Below are 7,290 nucleotides of genomic sequence, written 5' to 3'. Positions count from 1 at the left end.
ATTAAGGCATACTCATGACAAGTGTACTAATACCACAAACACAGACAACTCTTCTCGTGCAAACATCACATGCAAGTATCTACCCAATAAACTCTTTTCATACAAGTCTACTATGATCTCCAAATAACATATGCAAATATCATCACCCTGCTAGCAAAAAGTCACATCAGGTGAAGTAATGCAGTCAAGTAAAACAGGTATAAGCATGAATTATGAGCCAAATAGGAATGCACAAAATAAAATATAACCCTCATCCCCCAACTTGAATATGACATTGTCCTCAATGGAAAAGTAAAGAAAAATGAGAGAATATTACCAGAATTGTAGGTGCACATCCAGGTAGGCAGAGAGTAACATATAGACACTTCACATTGTTTTTTTTTTTGAAGAAAAGAAAGAACGAAAAAGAAGAAGGAAAATAAAAATAAAAATAAAAGAGACAAAGCAGTATATAGGCGGATACTACGGAGAAGCCGGTGGTGGTGGTGGTGGGAAATGCTGGGCAAATAAGGCTTGCATCAAAGCGCGCGTCTCGAAGGCGTCATCCTGACCCTGTTGCCGGATGGCGAGGTTGTCGGCGTGTAGCTGATCGAAGCGCGCCTGAGAATAGTCGCGATGAGCCTGAAAATCCGTGCGCAACTCCATGAGACTCTGGTGGTGATCACGAACAGTACGGTGGACCTGATCGACAGAGTGCTGAAGCTGTAAGTACTCCTCGCGAGTCATGTAGAGTGGGTCCCCTTGGGGAGGCACAGGGGGAACATGATGAGCTGGCTGGTCATGTACGGGGTCCTGGGCCTCATCAACTGGGGCACCTACCGGCTGCGGGATGCGAGATATGCTGTGCTGCCATTCCCGCTGGCCGAATGTCGGATACCCTCTATCAATCTCCTCATCCTCAGCAATGGGGAGGTGGTTCAGCTCAAACACAAGTGTCAACAAATTGGCGAATGGTAGTGGCCAAGTCAGGTTCTGCAGAGGAGTAGGCCGAACTGCCTCACGTAGAAATTTTTGCAAATGCATCAAACTGAAATCCTCAAGCGGGACCTGATAGCCAAGCTGATACCCGTGTAAAACCCATACAAACTCCAAACGGTGCTCAGCTCGATGCCCAAGTGGAAGGACATTCTTATGGACCACGGAATCAAGGAAAAGCAAGCGGCTAGGTAGCTTGCTCCGCAACAAGCATGTGAAACTGTTGTCACCGTGGGCTCCCGGGAAGTATTGCTGGATGAGGCGATGTATGGGTTGTCGATCCTCAACTTCTGGGAAAGGCTGATCTTCTGGTTTGGTGAAAAACTCTAACACTGTGGCAATCATGGCTGAGGTGATGTGGACAACATGACCATTAATGTTAGAGAGCAGTCCAACTGTGGTGGGTGTCTCATGCAGGTTCTGGTAGAATAGTCGTACCAGACGAGGATAAGTGGGCGCGGTCACAGCGCAAATGCCCAACTGTTGCCGGAGTCGGAGCTGCTCAATAGCCCAAGTAGTGTCCTCGTCATGCTGGAAAAATGGCAGGTTGAACTGCGTGAGCTTGTGAAGAGGGCGTGAAGCCCACTCCGGCCGTGGCAAGTCACCTGGTGGTGGTGGCGAGGATGGTGGTGACGGTGGTGGTGGTGGTGCCGAAGAGGATGCACCCCTGGCCTTTTTGGAGGCCCGAGCAGAGACACGACGACTTATATCCTTGAAAAAGTGGAGAAAGAGAGAAAAAGAATGGAGGTTCGCCGAAAAAAATGGTGGTCGCCGGAGTTTCGTCGGACGGAGAGGGAAGTGATGCCGGCGGTGAGATGATGGTAGTGAGGAAGAAGAGAGAAAAAGAAAAGGGAAGAAGAAGAAGGAGAAGAAAAAGAAGAAGAAGAAGGTGGGTTTGTGGGGTTAAGAGAGAGAGAGAGAGAGAGAGAGAGAGAGAGAGAGATAAAGAGATAGAGAGAAATCTGAGAGTGAGAGTGATTGGGAGAGAGTGAGTTGTGTTAGATAAGGGTTGCTTTTTTTTTTTGGTATGAAAATTAAAAGAAATTAGTAAATGAAAATCAAAATAAATAATAATAATAAGAAAACAAAACAAAATTAATTTGTTTTTTTTGTTTTTGTTTTTGTTTTTTTTTTTGTTGAAATTTCTCCGCCCCGCACGTGCGGGAGTCAAGGCCGCACGTGCGGCGATTCCATCCCTCGCGCTTTTTTTTTTTTTTTTTTTAATTTTCTTCGTCCCGCACGTGCGGGAGTCAAGCCGCACGTGCGGCTGGTCAACGCACGCCGTTCCCGCACCTGCTTATTTAGCAGAGTGCGACTGTGATTTTGCCAAATTTTCCCGCACGTGCGGCGATGTCAACTCCGCGCGATTTTTTTTTTTATCGGCATCCCGCATGTGCGGGGCCCAAGCCGCACGTGCGGCTGGTCAACGCACGCCCCTCCGCACCTGCTTATTTAGCAGAGTGCAAGGTTGGTTTTGCCAAATTTTTCCCGCACGTGCGGGGCCCAGGTCGCACGTGCGGCGATTTCATTTTTTTTTTTTAACATATAAAATAAACATGAAAGCATGCTTTTTAAACACAGAGAATAAACATTTCTACCTTCAATTGACATCCGGAATAAATATAGCACAAAAGAACATACGGAATGCCCATTAAAGGTATAATCTTCACGCGAAAATTACGGGTACTACTTTTCTCCCTAACTGTATTTGTAACTTTTCCTATTTTCTAACAGGGTGACAGACTAGGTTGATTTGGTATCCAGAATCGAGGCGCATAAAGCTACCTCAATCTATGGGACTGCCAAACAGAGTTCAAGCCGAGGTAGTTTTGAAGCAATCTCCACACCCCTGGGTATTTAAACCAGACTTTAGTCTCGGAAATCCCAAACCTTTGTGTTCTAGGCTTTGCCATTCGAACTCTAGTTTCCACCGTCTCAGTTGGTCTCTTAGGAACTCACTACAAACACGGTTAGGTGGCTATACCAAACAGTCAGATGCCGTTCGGGCACGGCAAACACCAAAGGAATTACACCTTTAGAGGATTTAAAGTCTCCTAGACGCAAGTAAAGCATAACGAGAACAAAGAAAAACATAATAGCATAGAAGGGAAAGAAAAGAGAACAAGAAATCAATTTATCAATCATAGTAAAATGGGTCTATCAAAGCAATGGACTCAATCATATCCCCATTCCCAATCCCCTCTATATATGGTTTCAATCTTTGGCCATTCACTTTGAAAGTGTGGCTAGTTTTTGGATCTTGCACCTCAACGGCGCCATGACTAAATGCCTCAACAATCTCAAAGGGGCCATCCCATCTTGATCTTAGCTTACTCGGAAAGAGTCTCAATTTTGAATTAAAAAGCCACACTTTTTGGTCGGGTTCAAAGGATTTTCTATTAATGTGCTTGTCATGGAATTCCTTAGTCCGAGCTTTAAAAACTCTGGAACTCTCATATGCATCATTCCGGATTTCCTCCAGCTCATTGAGTTGCAATTTCCGGTTGAGCCGCGGCCATATCGAAGTTAAACTTGTTTATGGCCCACAATGCTCGATGCTCAAGTTCAACCGGGAGATGACAAGCTTTACCAAACACCGCCCTATATGGTGACATCCCAATGGGTGTCTTATAAGCAGTGCGGTAAGCCCATAATGCATCAATTAACCATTGTGACCAATCTTTCCTATCCGGTCTCACCGTTTTCTCAATTATGTGCTTTACCTCCCTATTTGAGACTTCTACTTGGCCACTAGTTTGAGGGTGGCATGGAGTGCCAACTTTATGGGTGATAGAGTATTTCTTAACTACCGACTCAAAGAACCGGTTACAAAAATGTGTACCCTGATCACTTATTATGGCTCTAGGAAACCCAAAACGACTAAAGATATTTTCATGCAAAAATTTGATTACCACTCTATGATCGTTTGTTCGGGTAGCTATTGCCTCCACCCACTTAGACACATAATCTACTGCCAAGAGAATGTACTCAAACCTGAACGACGACGGGAAAGGGCCCATAAAATCAATCCCCCAAACATCAAATATTTCAACCACAAGAATAGGGGACATTGGCATCATGTCACGGCTAGACATCGAACCCATTTGCTAACAGCGCAAACAAGTTCTACAAAATTGATGGGCATCTTTAAAAATTGTGGGCCAATAAAACCCGCTTTGTAAAATCTTGGTGGCCGTTTTATGCCCACTAAAATGACCGCCACATGCAGAAGAATGACAAAATGTAAGAATGCTATGCACCTCACTCTCCGGCACACACCGTCGGATCACTTGGTCGGAGCAATATTTAAACAACTCCGGATCCTCCCAAAAGTAATACCTGACTTGTGAAAAGAATCGGTCTTTGTCTTGCTTAGACCAATTTTGCGGAGTTTGCCCAATGGCCAAGTAATTCACAATATGTGCAAACCACGGGGGGCTCGCTTGTGACAGCTCAAAAAGTTGTTTGTCCGGAAATGAATCATGCAAAATAAGAGGGTCGCTATTATACTCAACGAGGATTCGAGAGAGATGATCCGCCACCACATTCTCAGATCCTTTCTTATCACAGATCTCTAAATCAAATTCCTGAAGCAACAAAATCCATCTAATCAACCTAGGTTTGGTCTCTTTCTTAGGTAGTAAATACTGCAAAGCAGCATGATCAGTGAAGACTATGACCTTGGAACCTAGGAGATAAGACTGGAATTTGTCTAAGGCAAAGACCACAGCTAGCAACTCTTTCTCGGTAGTAGTGTAGTTCAATTGAGCATCTGAGAGAGTGCGACTAGCATAATATATAGCAAATGGTGCCTTATTGACCCTTTGGCCCAACACAGCCCCGACAGCATAATCGGAGGCATCACACATGATTTCAAAGGGAAGAGACCAATCTGGTGATTTCATGATTGGGGCGGTGGTCAAGGCCATTCTTAGTGTTTCGAATGCCTTTAAGCATGCTTCATCAAAGACAAAAGGCGCGTCCTTAACTAGTAAACTACACAAAGGACGTGATATCTTACTAAAGTCTTTGATGAACCTACGGTAAAAACCTGCATGGCCTAGGAAAGACCTAATTTGACGCACGAAATTGGGTGGAGGAAGGCCTGCAATGAGGTCAACCTTAGCCTTGTCAACTTCTATACCTCGAAGGGACACAATGTGTCCCAACACTATACCCTCACGAACCATAAAATGGCTCTTTTCCCAACTCAAGATTAGGTTTGCCTCAGTACATCGTTCTAACACTCTAGTCAAGTTCCTAGGGCATTCCTCAAAAGACGGTCCAAACACCGAAAAGTTATTCATAAAACCTCTAAGAATTTCTCCACCATGTCGGAGAAAATGGCCATCATACACCGTTGAAAGGTCGCCGGTGCATTACACAGCCCAAAGGGCATGCGCCTGTAAGCAAAAGTGCCAAAAGGGCATGTGAATGTGGTCTTTTCCTGGTCAGCGGGGTACACCGGGACTTGATTATACCCCGAATAGCCATCAAGAAAACAATAGAAACCCTGCCCCGCTAACCGCTCTAGGATTTGGTCAATGAAAGGTAAGGGAAAATGGTCCTTCCTAGTCGAGGAATTTAGTCTCCTATAATCAATGCACACTCGCCACCCAGTAGTGGTTTGTGTGGGGACTAACTCTCCTCCTTCGTTCTCAACAACAGTGATGCCCGATTTCTTGGGCACTACTTGTGTGGGACTCACCCACTTGCTATCTGAGATGGGGTATATAATACCCGCATCCAATAATTTCAAAACCTCCTTCTTCACCACCTCTTTCATGTTAGGATTCAGTCTCCGTTGCATTTCGCGAGAAGGTTTGGTGTCCTCCTCTAGGTGTATATAATGCATGCACACGGAGGGATCTATCCCTTTCAAATCAGCCACTGACCACCCTATAGCACTCCGATGTGCCACGAGAACACTCATTAACTGACTCTCCTGCGCTGCAGTCAAGTCAGATGCAATGATGACCGGTAAAGTATCTTGGGGCCCTAAAAATGCATACTTGAGTGTGGCCGGAAGTGGCTTCAACTCAAGTGTAGGTGGTGTGACCAAAGATGGTGTGGCAGGCTCTCTCGACAGAGGAGGAAGTGACTCAAACCGGGCTTTCCATGGAGGAAAATCCGGTGTAGAAGAAGAATTAAGCAAGACATTCACCTCCTCAACTGACCCATCTATATCAAAATTTTCAAACCCAAAATGAGCTAGACAAGCCTCCAAAGGGTCCTCTACAAGAATGGAGGGCAAAGCCTTCTCAACAATCTCATCCATAACATCCACTAATAAGCACTCCTCTCTCTCATGAGGTTGTTGTGATTGTTGGAAAACATTAAGTTTCACTTGCATGTTACCAAATGAAACTTCCATAACCCCGGTCTGACAATTAATGCATGCATTGGCCGTAGCCAAGAAAGGTCGACCCAAAATCACCAGGATTTGTTTCCTCGAACTGGCTACCGGTTCCATATCTAAAACCAAAAAGTCAACAGGGAAGTAGAACCTATCAACCTTAACTAGCACATCCTCAATCATGCCTCGTGGCACTTTGAGGGACCGGTCAGCCAACTGAAGAGTAACAGTAGTGGGCTTCAACTCGCCAAGCCCAAATTCCTCGTACATAGAGTACGGAAACAAATTAACACTAGTCCCTAAATCCAATAAGGCCCTATCAATGAAGTGGTCCCCTATAATGCATGCAATGGTTGGGGCACCTGGGTCCTTAAGCTTAGGAGGTGTGTCATTCAACAAGATGGAGCTTACTTGCTCCGTGAGTAGGACCTTTTGGGATACATGTGTCCTAGATTTACGCTTTTGTGTACAAAGGTCCTTCAGAAATTTGGCATATGATGGTACTTGCTTAATCGCCTCCAACAGGGGGAGGTTGATTTTTACCTGTTTAAAGACCTCCATCATTGCCTCCATAGATGCCGCCTTCTTATTAAAAGGGGACGGTGTATCAAGGCACTGGGGAAAGGGTGCCTTAGGCACATATGGAGTGCTAGGGACTAACTCATCCCTCTTAAGTGTTTCCCCCTCACCCTTGCTCTCACTTGGTGAACCACCGTGGTCACCCTTCCTAACTCTAGTTGCATCAGACGCAACTGATTGAGGCTCTAACTCCCTACCACTTCTTAAAGAAACCACCGCCTACACTTGCTCATGTTGCTTACCATTCCCACCCGAACTCTCTGCCCCGTATTGTCCCTTAGGGTTGGCCACAGTTTGACTTGGTAATGTTCCCTCCTCTCTTCGATTTATGTTATTAGCCATTTGACCCAATTGGGCCTCTAGCTTGGCAATACAGTGAG

At 45.3% G+C, this 7,290-nt stretch overlaps 1 pseudogene; it reads right to left on the bottom strand.

Annotated features, from left to right (window-relative positions):
• Positions 1–462: 462 nt before the first annotated feature.
• On the bottom strand, positions 463–6,904 carry LOC145819232 (uncharacterized; annotated as a pseudogene).
• Positions 6,905–7,290: the final 386 nt, after the last annotated feature.

The sequence above is a fragment of the Camellia sinensis genome, chromosome 2, assembly GCF_055761805.1.
Source record: "Camellia sinensis isolate YWXY chromosome 2, ASM5576180v1, whole genome shotgun sequence".
Taxonomy (NCBI): Eukaryota; Viridiplantae; Streptophyta; class Magnoliopsida; order Ericales; family Theaceae; genus Camellia; species Camellia sinensis.
The sequence above is the reverse complement of the archived record's forward strand: the minus strand, read 5'-3'. Positions and strand labels throughout refer to the sequence as shown.